The sequence below is a fragment of the Chelonoidis abingdonii genome, chromosome 3 (genome assembly GCF_003597395.2).
Source record: "Chelonoidis abingdonii isolate Lonesome George chromosome 3, CheloAbing_2.0, whole genome shotgun sequence".
In the NCBI taxonomy this organism is placed as follows: domain Eukaryota; kingdom Metazoa; phylum Chordata; order Testudines; family Testudinidae; genus Chelonoidis; species Chelonoidis abingdonii.
This window is the reverse complement of record NC_133771.1, coordinates 107,004,614-107,022,204: the sequence shown is the minus strand read 5'-3', so window position 1 is coordinate 107,022,204 and position 17,591 is coordinate 107,004,614.

Here is a 17,591-nt window from a genome sequence, read left to right as displayed (position 1 = left end):
GGACAGAATATCTTTGGGAATAGAACAGGGAACACGAAATATGGCACGTGAGACAAATGCAGCTTGAGGAGGAGTCCTAAAATGTAGCCCACAGATGCCCTCAACTTTGTGGAAGCGTGGTTCCATGGAAACCAGTGGAGTTGCAATCACTTCAAGGCTAAATTGGGCCCTGTGTGCCCTAACTCACAGTATAACATTGTGTCAGGGAGCAGACCAGCTGCTGGCCTGCCCCCTGACTAACTGCACTGCTAGGTAGCACCCATCTGCACTGCCTTAGGACTCTGAGTGGCCACAGCCCCTGATTGGCTGCTGGTTTAGCAGCCCTGCTTATAAGCCTGGCCCCCACAGCAGATCAGGGGCTGTTCAGTGAGTTCCTCACCTGCAGCTGCGCTTGCCCTTGCTCCAGTCCCTGCTTCCATGCCTTGCTCCTGGTTGTTTCAGTCTGCTTCCTTTCCTTGCTCCCCTCTGGCTTTGGCTGTGACCCCTGGCTCTGCCTCTAGCTTATAGCTCTGGTTTACCAACACCTGGCTCTGGCATTTGGCTTCTACCCCTCTGTTACTGACTGTTGGTTCATTTCCTGAACACTCCCAACCCTGGACCCAGCTCTAACCGATAGGCTGAACTCTCATCGTCACCACTTGGCCTGACTGCCTATGGCCCAGTCAGCAAAACATTGTGACCATCCCTCTTTATTTTTAGCAACATCATTCCTCTGTGTCAAAATCCCACATTACACTGTAAGCAGTCAGTGGGGGAAGGCAGGCTCCTCTATCTGCCCACTCAAACTGCCCTATTCAAACAACCCAGCTCTGGCTGATATGCCATTCATCCTGATCTGTTTATTGTCCCTGAGACATGTGGCAAGTTATCATTGTGGCTTTCAGTTGGGCAAGGTTTGATTACTAAATATATTGAGGGCCATAGCAATCCTTACACATACTATCCTTTTCCTTGTGCCATCCAACGTCATTCTACATAATACAAGGAAACTGCTACATTTCAGAGTTGGAGTCTGGGGCATTATTCTTGTTTTTTAGGGTTGGTTGAAAAATGGGAATTTATTTTCCCCACAAACATTTCAAATGGAATGAAAACACTCTAATTACAAACATTCAAAATGAAAACTTGATTTTGATTCAAACAGAAATGAAAAATGTGTCATTTTGAGTTGACTCAATTAAAAAAGGAGAATTTTGAACAATTTTTTAAAAAAAATTCTAAAATCATTTTCTGTTTAAAAATAAAACTCTGACAAAAATTGCTGACCAGCTACTGTCTGTTTTTTCTGCTTCTACAAACCATGTTACTTCATAATGTACAGCTTTATCCAGGTTTTGTGTATATTCCATAGAAGTTATGGTGTATAATGTCAAACAAATTAGAAATTATTACATAAAGGGGTAACGAAGAATACTGTATACTCTTAGAATGGTTGGTAAAACATGAGCTAATGCAGTTTATTGAATTGAATGAAACTTTACATATTAACATAATGGATGTTTCTTCTGTAAAATCTCTATGAAAAGTCATTTACATATATCAAAGCTACTTTGCTAAAATGAATAATTCAATCATCTGTGTTCATTTTTTGTTTTACATTCTAGAAACCCTTGGTCCAACCCTTGTGAGTTCTCTCTCAAGATTTCATTTAAAACACAGAACAGAAAGCTAAACTCTGCCTTCATTGATGCCCACGCAACCCCACTGGAGACAATGGTATTGTATGGTTGTACAAAAGAATAGGAACGGATACTGGTTTGTTACTAGGATGGTGGTGGTGGTGGGCAGTTGGAAGACCTGAAAAACAAGCCAGAAAAAGGCCAACGTGCTATCTTTGTTTTTCCTTCTGTTGTTGTTAAAATACAAAACAAAACAAAACAAAAAAACACACCAACCCAGCTAATCTGTTTTAAATTAAATTTTAAAAAACATATGCTCCTGGGCAGAAATCTTGTAAATCCAATTTCAGCCTAAAGCACATTTTTATGGCTGCAATATAATAAACCACTCAGAACAAGAATTCCACTGACATCACCTTACTTAGCGTAGTAGCACGAAAGGCATTGCTGCAATAAAGCTGCAGAGTATTGTTTGAATTCAGCTGCCAGAACCAGTGGGGCCCATTTTCATTTTGTTTGACTTCTCATCACAGGTGGCCTGAATTACAAGGAGTGAAATAGAGCAAAGAAATCATAAGACAAAAATTATTCAAATGGTAAGAAGTAAAAGTCCCCAAGCTAAAATACAGTTATGATGTGAGCTCTGCTATGTTGAATGTTTGTGCAGGGACCGGGCGGGGAGGGGTTGAAAGAATCAAAATAGCCAAGGTGATTTAGGATGCACAGGACTTTATTAAAGGCTCAGTTTAGCAGATGTCTGCTAGCTTACAGGGAAGCCTACTTTGTCCTATTTTGCAATCTGTTTAGTTGTTACACAACGTAAATGTTACATGAAAATGCAGAAATGTTCAAGGGAGGACAATAGCCAGAAATGAGGGAAAAAACCAGAGCAGAGGCTGGGCATTATCTGATGGTTATACAAAGTGCACATTAAAGGACTAACCATTGGTACTCAAGACTGAAGTGAAATGATTGCATAAATGTTTGCTCATACAAATGCCTCTGTGTCCTTTCTGTAGCTAGCCAGGTTATCAGATGACCTAATTCCTGCTTGCATCAAATCCAAGGAGTAATTTACATTTCACATAATAGAAATATGCTGTTTATTGACATTGCAAGCTCTTTGTTCTGCCTACCTAGCAGAGGTATCCCTGATAGGATTTGGGGTGGGGCAGGGGAAGCTGTAGCCCTGCAGTGATGTTCAAGTAATAAAGTAATAGCCTATGATTTCTAGTCCCAAAATTAGAAGTGGGGCACCTGGCACAGCTTCAAGTATCAACAGCAGCAGCTTGAACATAAAAACCTCGTTGCTGCATTGGAAGTGTGGCAAATCTCTGTTTTGGCCTCATCACAACACCATAGTCAGGATGAATAATCCTTGCTGCATCCAAAAGGAGTGGGGCTTTGTTTGAGCTTTGCTGTACGCCTATTGAAAATGAAAGCAAGGTGTTACTGTGATACTTTCTTGGGGTTCCCAGAATGGTACACCACTGTTACCCCTCAGCCTCAGCAAGAGAGAGCTTTGTTGGAACTTAGACTGTGTCTCTGCCCAGTGTCACACCCAAAGTTGTGATCTCTTATGATTTTATCATGAATCTCATGATAATTATTGGTTTCTTTAAAGCCAAGTGGATGGGTGATGATTTCAGCCATCATTCTTAAAGAAAAAATAAGTTTCTAGCCCATAGGGCTGTGGAAAGCTTCAAAATATGACCCCAGTGCACTCTAAAGGCTCAAAAAGCAGAAGGCAAATAAAAAGAACACCAAATATATATATTTTAAATAATCTCATGATTTTAAAGCCAATCTCATGATTTTTGTTGGGGCTTACTCATGATTTTTAAACATTTGGGACTGGCAATATTATATAACACCATTGTGTCCAACACACCGGGAAACTCCTTGAGACTCTGTTTATCTTCACTTTGCTTTGCAGATAGCACTCAATGAATCCCTGGAAGACCATTCCTCTGCAGTATCCAGGATGCTCACAGAAATTTCCAAGTCTGCTGTCTCCAAAGAGACAGAATACATACCAGCCCGCTGGCTCAGCTGAGCATGCACACCTTCCTTTAGTATAACAGCACTGGGATGGATTTATAATAAAACAAATTTATTAATAAAAAACAAAGATTTAAGTGATACTAAGCAGAGAGAAAAGAAACTAAAAATGGTTACAAAATAAGACAAAACAAAAAAACATTTTCTAGCATCTAAAATGTAACAGATTTCAGTACCAGTCTCAGGCAATTTCTCACCTACTATCAGCTCTCAGCATCCTCAACCTACATGGTTGGGAGTCCACCTGTCACAGATGCCAAGAGCGCTGGCCCCTTATGTCTCTTAAGAGATGGATGTCAAAATGGCTTTTTGCTTCTCTTTATATTTTCTAAAACTCATTGTTTTGTCCTCAGAGAAAGAATCACACCCTAGGGTTCAGACTCTAGTCATGCTGTTTGTTTTTCAGCAAGCTGGGGCCTTCTTTGTGCTGATTTGATTGCTCTGTTTGCCTTAGATGCAAATGTACATTCATTGTCTTTTACTTGTAATCAAGCCATGCTGTTTCCTCGTTTGCTTGTTAGCTTGATCATTCTGTTTGCCACATCGGCAAATGTATTCACTATTGCCTCTGGCTTACAGAGCTTGACCCCTAAAGACTAGGCACTATATGTTCCTTTATACAGGACAAACCTGTTTATCAGCTCTACTTGGACTGCTTGGTCTAAACATTTTTGTAACATATTTCCAGAAGAACTATATAACTCTTTACATGCTAACTGTACTTACATCACACACAACTTTTAATGACCCAAGTGTCACAAGTTTTTATATGATACCTTACTTTTAGAGTACAATAATATTGTATACAATCAGTTGATTCAATTGCTCATTCTTTGTGGTTCAGACTTCCGTTCTACTCCTGGGGTGTCTGAACCCTGATTGTCATAGTTACTGAGTAAGGAAGGTTCAAACCAGTAAAACATCAAGGCACTTGGTGGATAGATAGTTAAAAACAGACACCTTGTAATAAGCCCATTCTTCTTTAACTGGTAGAACTGTATACTTAAAGGGTCCAGGATAAGCAGTGCTCTACTCAAGCCAACCTTGTAAAATGCTACTCACCTACTCGACTGAGTGAGTGTTTTTTCATGGGCAAGAAAAACCATTGCTACAATTTGTATGATAATTTCTATAATGTGGATGAATAGAGGTTATGGTTGGACTTTTAAATGTTTGTGATGATTTACATAGCTAGCTTATGCAACTCCATTGTACTTTAAAGGAAGAGGAAGTGAGACTAAAGACACATCGATGCTACAGAGCCTTAGACAGTATAGTTATGCTGGCAGAGCCCATAGGGTCTGTCTGGAATGAGCTTTCCAGCTCAGGACCACAGATTTGTGCCATCTGGGCTTGCACAAGCATGCTGAAAATAGCTGTGTAGACATTACTTTGACATTGTGGCTTGGGCTCTCAAGCCTGGGGCTGGGTCTGAGAGCCCAAGCTCCAGCCTGTTCTGTAATGTCTACACCAGCAATTCTCAAACTAGTGCCACCGCTTGTTTAGGGAAAGTCCCTGGCAGGCCGGACAGGTTTGTTTACCTGCTGCACCCGCAGGTTTGTCCTATCACGGCTCCCACTGGTCCAGGCCAATGGGGACTGCAGGAAGTGGAGTGGGCCGAGGGATGTGCTGGCCACCCTTTCTGCAGCCCCCATTGGCCTGGAGTGGTGAACGGTGGCCAGTGGGAGCCGCGATCAGCTGAACCTGGAGACGTGGCTGGTAAACAAACTGGCCCAGCCCACCAGGGGCTTTCCCTAAACAAGTGGCTGCCCTAGTTTGGGAACCACTGGTCTACATAGCTATCTTTAGTGTGAGCCCCACTAGCATGAGTCTATAGAACTGGGCTGGGAGACTCAGTCCCAGATGCAGTGTAGAAGTACCCCTTGTGTAGACAGAGTATAAGCCAGCAGAAGGAGTTCTTCTTCTGCCAGCGTAACTATATCATCTCCACAAATAACATTAGCTACACTGACTGAAATACTCTTCTGTCGGCTAATTGTGTCTCCACTGGATGTGTCTTTACGGGCATAACTATGCTGACTTGAGGGATGATTTTTTTTTCTGACACTTCTAGTGGACATAGCTATGAGAGCCAAACTTTGTAGTGTAGACCTGGCCTAATCAGTTAGGGCATAAGACAGGTCAAAAGAGGCAAGCTCTTCTACTAGATATATCCTTTGCTAGTTTACCCCCTTAAAATGGCATCTTCTGTCTCAGTTAAGCAGAACCCAGCTCAATGACATTAAACACCTCTGGTTTTGAATGGTAAGAGTTAAATTTTCCAGAATTCACTCCAAGCTTGTTCCCTTAACATTTTGCAAGAAAGACAATACCTGTGCAATGCCCTTTATCCAGAACCAACGTAGATTACAAGATCAGTATATTCCCAAACAATAGAGCCAAGTGACTAACATGTGACAGGGAGTGTTGTCAAGCATATAGGTGTTTGTAGTAGCATCTTTGTAAACAATTTCTGTCATTTCAAATGACTAAGAAGTACAATTGATGATGGGAAGATCAAAGTTAAGTAATATAAGAGAAGTGGAAAGACTCTGAGCACAGATCTTCTATAGGTACCTATACAGTTTCAGTGCTGTTAGGGAAGATAGATTTATTAGTGCCCACTGGATGAAATCCAGATAGTTCACTAGTGGAAGAGCTAGTCTGTTCTGTTTGCCTGATTATTGATCCAGAAAAAAATGCTTGTATGATGGGAACTTTAACAATCGTTGGGTGACAATTTAAAATTGACTCCAATCAGTAAAATTTCTCTGGTCCTCAACATTAGTTCTGATGGCTCCTCTGAGAATTTCTGGTACTGACAGTATTGACAAGCAATAAATAAAGAGTTCAGCTTGCTACAGTTTCATTCAAGCAACTCTGCCTCTTCCACTTCGTCTGGCTCTCCAGAATTTAACCTTCAATATGCAATTGTTCCACCTAGGATAGAAAGAGAAATTGAGATATTTTTATAGAAGAGTATATTATTTTTACTAATTTACTTGAAATTGCATTGGACTTTTCCTGAAGATATTATTGCCAGTGATAAGTAAAACTCAATACATTCAGAGTTTGGGTTGAGTTCATACAAACACCCAAAAGTTTGTAATCTATGCACAGCTCCCGAAGGTGTAAAATTAGGCTGCAAATCACAACAAGAAGCTTTCTCATGTTCCTTCTGATTCTTCCTATTTCTGGTCATACTATGTTAACAGTCATTCTCATAGTATTTAAGCTATAATGGATGAAAGTGGAAAAGAAATTGAACATTTTGAACTCTATAAAAGGTTCTTTTTATTTTCAACATATTTCTTTATTAAAATTTCTAGAAGATACTTCAGCTTCATAGCTCCTTCAAGTATCTGCTAAGCAAATCAGTAAGCATTTCACAGCAGTGTCCGAAGCCTTTAGTTGCAAAAGTTTGCACTTTGCATAGCAGTGAGCACAAAGTGTTTGAGATTAAGCATTTATACATGAAAGATTAAGCATTGGGCATAAATCCTCCATGATGACTAGGAATTATTTCAAGCCTTCTCTTTTACTGATTAGATCATAGGCTAAAAAGAGGACAGGGTGTAGATGGAGACTGTGTCTCTGAGGAGGCTTAAGTAAGCAGGGAAATGAGGCATTTAGCTACATGCTCCCTTCTTTGGCCTTACTTCTCCAAGTAGGCAGAGTAGTGGCCATGCTCATTAAGAAACTGATCCGAAGTCTACTGAAGTTGGTGGAAAGACTCCCATTGGTTGGGTTTTGTGGACTTTGGAATAGTCCCTCCTCCAGGATTGGGTACCCCTGCTTCCTCTGATTTGCTCAGCACTTTTTAGCTTGTGTTTTAAGGGTACCACTCAGCACCCTCACTGTGGAGAACCAATCCCCAACCTGTTAATGTCTGAAAACATCCAAATTTCCTTCTGTGATATTGGAAAAATCCTTCAATTGAAATTATTGATTCATAAAGCTTGCTATGCTTTAAAGAAGCCATCAAATAATCTCCTGCTATGCTAAAAAGCACAAACTCAGACAGTGACTTTATGAAAAACGTTCACTTAAAAGACCTTTAATTCTACTACAAAGTGCTAAAATGTGCATATAGGTATTTTTGTAGCATAATGGGAATATATAAGCATGTTCTAGTGCTTTAGTAGGATGTAAGACTTTTTGACAGCATGCCTTTTGGAAGTGGACTGTTGCCCCCTCACTAACAATCAGTGGGGGGTGTTTTGGTTGGCTAGCTCCTAGCACTAAAAGATTGGGGAGATGCCAGTGCTCCAGGTCAGCCTGACTGACGGGGCGGGCAGGCTAATCAGGGAGTCAGGAGGCCAACGGGGGGTCCCGTCCTCCCTGTGAGCTGGAATTGCCTTGATCAGACAGAGTGGGGCTGAGCTAAGGGGAAAGCAGGCGCCCAAGCTAAGCTGGGGAGCAGAGTTATGTCAGATTCAGAGGGGCCAGAAAAGCAGCTCAGGAAGCGGGTCAGAGCTGGGAACAGAATCACAGAAGCAGCCCAGGGAGACAGCAGATCCTGTGCTGGGAGCAGAGCTGCAGCCACAGAGCAAGGTGTGGTGAGGAACTGGGGCCAGCCAAGGGGGACCTTAGGCAAAGGGCCCAGTGCAGAAAGATACCCCCAGCCAAGGGTCCTTGCAGGCCAGACTGGGAGGGGAATCTTAACCCGATGGGGGGCTGATTCTGGGAAGAAGGTTCCCACCACCCAAAGCCTGGAGGTGTGTGACCACCACCATTGCAAGTGTCAACTCGCACCATCCCTGCAGCACTGCCAGGGCCTGAGAAGGAGACCTGGGACCTACAAGGAACAGACTACGAAGTACCCTGATGTCCAGAAACACTGTTTTTAATGTTCCCTGCCACAGAGCAGGGTAATGTGTTTTCCGTTAACCTTTCCCATTTTTCCTTTTTTTTGTTTTTAAATTAATTGTTAATTAGACAACTTGTATTTGCTTTGAATTGTGTGAAATGATCAGTGGGTCAGGGAGGTGCCCAGTGCAGAGAGAGCACCCCGTAGTGGGAACACCCTAGCCCCTGTCCTAGGTGACCACAGCAGGATTGGGGGCTGAGCCCCCCAGAAATCCTGGGCCCAGCCTTGTTGGGGTTACAAGGACTCTGCCAGACAGGAGAATGGAAGGAGAGTCCTCAAGGGCAGGGAGGCCTCTTGGTAAAGGAAGTGGGAGCGAGGACACAGATCCTCTCGCTGGCACTTCACCTGGGTAGTGCAGAAGCCAGGAAAGTTCCCCACAGTAGCGGGACCATTCCCTTGCTTACACATTGTTTGGTGGCTTCTTATGGCCACATAGAGTTTAAAGAATTCACAGAGTTCCTGAATTTTGGTGGGCTGCGGAAGCAGGGGGAAGAGGGGAGGGAATTCCCAACTTTAAAAAATCTTTTTTTTCCAAAATTTGAATCTAGAAAAATTTCAAACAACTTTATAGATGGTCTAACAAATTTGTTAATTTGTCTAAGTTGTCTAACAAATTTTTATTTTTTCCATTAAAAATAATAATTTATTAGTTCAAACATTTTCAAGCAGCTCTACTATGAAAATGGCTAAAGAGCTGGTACTCAGATCAAGATCTGGATCTATTATATTCATACTGGGCTTGTGGTCTGGATGTAAATCTGAATCAGGGCCACAATTCAGGTTCAATGGCGCTGAAAACGCACAAAGCTGCTCTTGTGAGATTTCAGTGCCAAATTACATCTTATATTTTGAATAGCAAAACTGTTGACAGATCATCTCTTTCATGGGATTTCTATCATCTTGGGTGACAATTTGGAAAGTAATCCCTTCTACTTCAGGAACTGGAAAGCAATCCCTTCTACTTTTGGATTTGACACAGCATTTGAGTCTTAATTTCTGGGGAGGAAATTCCAACAGCTTGAGATGCCAGGTTTTAGCTTTGCACAGGGTATTTGATAGTTTTATATTCTGCAAGTTATTTTGTCAGTATCAATTGTATAGTTACACCTGCAACAGTGTGATATTTCAGAGTATCACAGTTTGAGATTCAGTATACAGATACATTTGAAATGTTCTTGCTTATTTCTGTTACTTTCATTTGTAATATAAATGTGATTTAATTAAATGGACTAAGACTACTTTCAGTGGAAACAATTTTCTAATGTAATTGGATAGACTTTGATTATTTTAAAAAAAATCTACATTTTTACAGTTTTTGGCATATGGCATTTTTCCATGGAACTCTTGCTGTCTTAGCTGACATATGCTCAGAAACGTTTGGTTTGAGTTTTGAGCAAAGATTCAAGTTAATTTTAATTTTATCCTGACAGGTTCACTTGCACCCAGTTCTCTCATGTTTTGATTTAAATTTATAAACCATGCCCCATTGTTCCACCTGATCATCCCTTGTCCATGTATTCCAGGCCTAAGAGCTCCACACTGGTGAATGAATACCTTGAGACTTCCAGCATACTACCAGTTATCCGATAGGATAGGCTTAGTGGGGAAAATCAGCATCAGTTAAACAATAGCGATAATCCACATTGTCAGTTGTGATTTAAAGTATCTATTACCTCTTCTCCCAGAATGCAAAGCTCCCACAAATAACAATAACTGTAGTTACACACTCACAGTTGTGCCCAAAGACGCACACATTTAGAGAAGAAATTATCTCTCCTTAACATTTATTTAGGGTCTGATCCTGTTCCCAGGGTGACACATTGGCAAAACTACCATTAATTTCCATGGTGCAGGATCAACTCTTTGGTGGAGCAATGGCTGGTTCATTTTCAGCAGCAGCTGGCCAGATATTGGTTAAAAGAGGCATGGTTTGCAGTGGAAAGACAGGTATCATACCTAATTTGATCACAAGTGGTACAACAGAGAGGATCTATATGGGCCAAACTACTGAGTTTACTTTATTTTCTCATCAATGACAGAATGACAAATAGTATGACTTGTTATATGTAATTTGCATCTTCAATGTTCAGTAGAACTAGGAGAAAATTTTCAGCCAATTTTTTTTGACAAAATATACAGAATCAGGTACATTAAAACATCTCACAAATTTGTGCTGAATTCACCAAATTGTGTTGATTTAATAAAAAATGAAAATATATCTTTGAGAAAAGCAAACATTTCATTTTGACATTTTTAAAACAAATTTGTTTGAATTTTTCAAAATTTACTTGAATTTTATTTTTAACAAGTGTTTTAAAAACTTTAAAAATTTAATTTTTTTCTGATACAGAATGTGTATTCACACCACTTTAGTCCTGAAGTGGATATATTATGACCTTCCTACTCCACTCACTACCCATCTGCATCCTGATGAGATATGGATGCCTAGCCAGTGCTAATCTTTAAATCTCTGTTATTTAGTAACTAGTTTTATGTCACAGGAATCTAATGTCTTTAAGATATCTCAAGCAAAGGGTAAATGAAGTTTTGTATCCCATATACTTTGAGCCTCTTTGCTGTACGTCACACACCATTGTGCGCTATTGGACATTTGACTACCTGGGACAAAAGGTCAGGTCTTGTGACTTGTAAAAAATAATGGAAAATTACAAATGTGCTCTCACAAAAATGTTTTCCAATCATAAAAAAGTGTGCAAGTATTGAAAAGGGGAAAGAGATTATAGGGAAAGGCTGAAGGAATTAGTTGTAGATCATTTCATTGTATATTCACAGCAAATTGTTTCTTAATGTGTCTGACTTGGGGCCTAATTCTGCCCTCAGATATTTGTAGTTGGCTCACAGTGATTTCCACAGGAGTCCCGTGTATCAAAGGGAATAATTTGAGCCTTGGAGATGAAGTGATTATTATTGCGGTTTCCTAGTGCTGACCGCTACAGTTATGGTTCTGTTAAGACTTTAATTACTATTGTTTTCACATGCATGTAACTTTATGAATAATTCTCTAGACCTGAAGTTAATTTTATTTGAAAGTCTGAAGAAAATTTCTTCAGCTGTTACTGAATTATTGGAAAATGAAATAAAAATATTTTTTTTTAGTGTTTTAAGTTTTTTTTCTCACCACTAACTCAAAAATAACTTGACACTAAACTCCTGCAAGTTGTACGTTAGTAGACCATATTGAGAAACAAGTTCTTTGCTAAAGAGTTGTATACATTACTGAAACAAAACAAAACCATTTCTGGGCATGCATAGTTGTCATCTGCTAAGATTTTAAAAGTTTAATGAAGCATACCTACATTTTTAATATCACAATGCAAAATTTTCTTTCCTATCATCATATTCCTAATGGCTGCCTGGAAATTATACACAACAAACTACATTAAAATAATATTATACACACAAGGGGGCTGAATTAACGTTGCACAGGAAACTTTAATTCTGACATTTCCTAATTTTTGAGTGCCTGACTTTGTAATCTTAAGTATTCTTTCAACATAGTTTTGTGTGTGTGTAAAATATAATACAAAGGGAGTTGAGATTTGTAGTGGAAACTATTTCCCAAAAGATTAAATTTCTCCAGCTGAGTGCAGAAAGGGAAAGAGGGAGAAAAGTAGCCTAGGATACAGTTTGCCATGTTGGAATTTAGCCTGGGTGCCCAGAATGTGGGATATAGTACTTCCCAGTAGTACACAAGAGCTCATGTGTACAATACTACATATGAACTTGTTATGCTGGATATTTGGCAATCCTGAATAAATTTCATGTTGCTAACTTTTACACACAAAATGATAATTTAAAAAACCTACCCTGAAAAAACAGCCAAAATTCCAAGGAAAAGTGATATTTTCTGGGGCTACGCTACAAAATGTCTAAGATAGCAACATGGAAGAATCTATGATCACTGGAATATCAAAAAAAGGCTGAGAGGGATAGATCACAATGCCAGAGGATGGAGCAGAGCAGACTATTTCACTGCTATACCAAAAACATTCATACACAAGGCAAATTGTTTTTCACTCAGTAATGAGATGAGCATCCTTATTCTTCTGAAAAGAGAGCTAAATATATGATAAGACTTTACATCAAACACCTCTAGACCCATCAGAATATGCTCTTCTTTCAATAAAGTATGTAAGGCTCCCCAGGTGCATTGCACAGATAAGTTTGTTTCAAGTGGATGGAGTGAAGTTTCTACTGCAGCTATATTCATCGGGGGATGGCTATCATGTTCACCTGCGGGGGATGTTAAATATTTAAGCTATTGTAAATCTTTCATTACTGAGATAAGTTGGCGATCCCTTTATCATTCCAAGTGGTGAAGATACTCATGAACTGTACAAAGAAAGAAATGAGAAGAAACTCGAGTGAAAGCTATTAATCACTTCAGGAGGTAAGCCTACGTTTGAAGTATAATGCATCTATCTAGTGTGAAGCTTAGATGTATGTTTGATGTTTATACCAACATACATACTGCCTTAAGTGCATGTGCTGAGTGTGATGAAGCTATCTGTTCTGAATTATAATAATACAGCTTTTATACAGCGCGTGCTATGTAAGAGTGGAATCACTGCTTGTCTGCCAGGAGTTTCATACACACCTCATACCCCATGAAGGCCCCAGTTCAAACTGCCTTAAGCATGTGTCTACCTTTATATAAGTTAGAATCATCACTGACTGCAATGGTACTATACACATGCCTAGAGTCTGGCATGTGCTTAAAGTGCCTTGCTGATTCCTGTCCAGAATACTTGAGTATTAAGGCATGTGCAATCCCGTTTAATTCATAAAACAGGGGTCACTTCACCTGCAGTAGCAAATGAGGAGTAATTAGAAATACCCAGTGAAAAAAGACAGCAAGTCCTTTTTTCACTGTTTTGTCTTTACGACGACACTTACTCTGTTCAGCTAGGTGTTTATACCATCTATGTAAGATCTGAGCAGCTAATTAAGAATAATCACTCAGTGACATTTTCCCCTTTTTCTCCCTGTATCCTGTAACATAGTAAATCAGCTATTTTTGCATGGGGGACTCCTAAATCAGGAGATATTTTTTTCCCAAGTCAACAAAGAACTCTTCAGTTATTGCCAGCTTTCCATGTCTTTCTCCCCAAATCCTCAAAGCCCATTGTTACAGCCAGGTGTCGATCAGGCAGTTACCCTGATGGGGTGATCCCTTTAACGTAGAGAGCTGGTGCTGCTCCCACATCCATTTTAGAAAGGGTGCTTTGATCTGCTGGTAGTTCTCTGTTCTGTTCTGTTCCTAGCACAGAGCTTTGATCAATCAGCAGGAGCAGTGGAGTTCAGATCAAAGTTCTCTCTGGCTCTGCGTGCACCTGTTCAGCCACTAAACTCAATCACTCTTCACGCTGAAGGGAGGGGGAAAAGAATGATAAGACCAAACCCTTCCCTCTTTTAATCTTGTCTGTAGGGAGATGCAGAAAGGGGAACCCTCTTCCCCTTTCTAGGAACCAAAGTGAAGGTTGGAGGAGACTGAGGAGGAAGAAGATGCTCCTACCACAACTGGCTTTTTGCCCTATGTTTATCATTCATTGTAAAGGGGAGTTATAGAGTCAAGTCTGTAAGGACTCAGGGAATTATAGACAAGTCAGCCTAACTTTGATACCTGGAAAGATACTGGGACAAATGATTAATCAATCAATTTGTAAGCACCTAGAGGACAATAGGGTAATAAGTAATAGGTGACATGGATTTTTCAAGACTACATCATGCCAAATTAGGATTGCTGACCTAGTGGGGAGGAAGTGGGGCAGTAGATAGCATAGAATGTTAGGACTGGAAGGGATCTCGAGAGATCATCTAGTCCAGTCCCCTGCACTTATGGCAGGACTAAGTATTATCTAGACCAGGGGTGGCCAACTGAGCCTGAGAAGGAGCCAGAATTTACCAATGTACGTTGTCAAAGAGCCACAGTAATATGTTAGCAGCTCCCCAATCTTTCCCCTCCAACTTCCAGCGCCTCCCACCCACCGGCAGCCCTGCTGATCACTGCCTTTCCCTCCCTCCCTCCCTGCACCTCCTGATCAGCTGTTTTGTGGCATGCAGGAGGCTCTGGGGTCGGGTAGGAGCAAGGGCATGGCAGGCTCTGGGGAGGGGACAGGAAGGGGTGAAGTTGGGGCAGGGCTGTGGCAGAGCTGTGCGCACCCCCTGGCACATTGGAAAGTTGGCGCCTATAGCTCCAGCCCCGGAGTCAGTTCCTGTACAAGGAGCCTTATATTAACTTCTGAAGAGCCGCATGTGGCTCCGGAGCCACAGGTTGGCCACCCTTGATCTAGCCCATCCCTGACAGTGTTTGTCTAACTTGCTTTTAAAAATCTCCAATGATGGAGATTCCACCACCTCCCTAGGCAATTTATTCCAATGCTTAACCACCTTGACAATTAGGAAGTTTTTCCTAATGTCCAACTTAAACCTTCCTTGCTGCAATTTAAGCCCATTGCGTCTTGTCCTATCCTCAGAGGTTAAGAAGAATAAATTTTCTCCCTCCTCCTTTGTGATATGATATATCTTGATTTTTAGTAAGGCTTTTAAAACAGTCCCACATGACATTCCCATAAGCAAACTAGGGAAACTACAAGGTGGGTGCAAAACTGGTGTAAAGACCCTACTCAGAGAGTAGTAATAAGTGGTTGGCTGACAAATTGGGAGGCATATCTAATGGGGTACCATAGGAATCTCTCCTGGGTCCAGTGCTAGTCAATATTTTAATTAATGACTGGTTAATGGGGTGAAGAGCTTGTTTAGAAAATTGCAGGTGACCCCAAGCTGGGAGGGGTTGCAAGCACTTTAGAAGACAGGATTAGAATTTAAAACCACCTTGACAAATTGGATAACTGGTCTGAAATCAAGACGAAATTTAATAAAGGCAAAGTAACACAGTTAGGAAGGAAAAATCACATGCACAATTACAAAATTGGGTATAATTGTCTGGGTTATAGTGGACCACAAACTGAATATGAATCAACAATGTTATGCAAGTGTGAAAAAGGCTAATATAATTCTGGGATGTTTTAACAGGAATTCCATCGGTAAGACACAGGAGCCAATTGTCCTATTCTACTCAGCACTAGTGAGCTCTCAGCTGGAGTATTATTTCCGGTTCTTGGTCCCATTGTTTATGAAAGAGGTGGACAAATTGGAGAAAGTCCATCAAAGAGTCACAAAAGTTATTAATGGTTTAGAAAACTTGACCTATGAGGAAAGGTTAACAAAATGGGCATGTTTAGTCTTAAGAAAAGAAGTCTGAGTGGAGATCTGATACATCTTCAAATATGTTAAGGGCTGCTAAGAGGATGGTGATCAATTGTTCTCCTTGTCCACTGAAGGTAGGACAAGAACAGCCAGGGAGATTTATAATTAGAAAGTTTTTCCAACCTAGGGTAATTAAGCTCTTAGAACAGGCTTCCAAGGGAGGTTGTGGCATCCCCATCATTGGGGGTTTTTAAGAACAAGTTAGACCAGGGGTTGACAACCTTTCAGAAGTGGTGTGCCAAATCTTCATTTATTCACTTTAATTTAAGGTTTCACATGCCAGTAATACATTTTAACATTTTTAGAAGGTCTCTTTCTATAAGTCTGTAATATATAACTAAACTATTGTTAAAGCAGCAAAGAGCCCTGTGGCACCTTATAGCCTAACAGGAGTTTTGGAGCATGAGCTTTCGGGCATCCGATGAAGTGGGTATTCACCCATGAAAGCTCATGCTCCAAAACTTCTGTTAGTCTATAAGATGCCACAGGACTCTTTGCTGCTTTTACAGATCCAGACTGACACAGCTACCTCTCTGATACTAAACTATTGTTGTATGCAGGGCCAGCGCTTCCATTTAGGTGACCTAGGCAGTCGCCTGGGACACCAGGATTTGGGAGGGCAGCATTTTGCGGCTCTCAGCGGCAATTTGGCGGTGGGGGGGTCCTTCCACGCTGTGAGTCTTCGGCGGCAATTCTGCTGCGGGTCCTTCACTCGCTCCGGGAGCGCGGAAGGACCCCTGCCTAGGGCGCCAAAAACCCTGGCGCTGCTCCTGGTTGTATGTAAAGTAAATAAGGTTTTTAAAATGTTTAAGAAGCTTCATTTAAAATTAAATTAAAATGCAGAGGTCCCCAGATCAGTGGCCAGAACCTGGGTAGTGTGAGTGCCACTGAAAATCAGCTCGCGTTCCACCTTGAGCGTGCGTGCCATAGATTGCCTACCCCTGAGTTAGACAAACACCTGTCAGAGATGGTCTATTGTTACTTGGTGCTTCCTCAGAGCTTGGGCTGGACTAGATGACCTCTCAAGGTTCCTTCCACTCTTATGTTTCTATGATTATATGATATTCTTGAAAATGTATACCAACCTGCTGTCCCCAGCATGACTGAGTAAGTGGATCCACATAGTCACAGAGCCACTGGCCCTATTCCCAGCTCCACCTACCTTCAAAACTCTGGTTCCTGCTGGCAGGCAGAGATCCTGAACCCTTTGCACAGACTCTTGCCAGTACATCCTTTCAGAGGCATCATACTGGTTTCACTGTATTTTGGGCCTTCCACATGTGTGAGTGATGGGGTTTGACACCTAGCGATGGGATTTGATGCCCAAATCCTCAAAGGCATTTAAGCCCCTAATTTCTATTAATGGAGGTTAGGAGCCTAAATGCCTTTGTGGCTCTGGGCCTTAGTGCTCATGTGGTTGGTCTCACTCCCACTCTCACATGAGAGATGATGAGACATCCGCCTGTGCTGCCAGAATCAGATTTTGCAAATATGTCTCTGTTTTAACACAGACCACCTTGAACTTCCTTAATCCTTCCCTAAAAAGGATTAAATTGGGGCAGATTCTCTTCTTCATGCATAGGCATTACTTCTATTCAGGGATGGATTAAGGCAATCTGGGGCCCTGGGCTCACTGTAACATGACCCCACTTCATGCCAAGTTCATCTTCCTTTCTTTTGACTGATATTTTAACATGGCAAGCACAAAGTTGTGCAATTTTCCACTGCAGTTATGACTATTTCATTAGTGG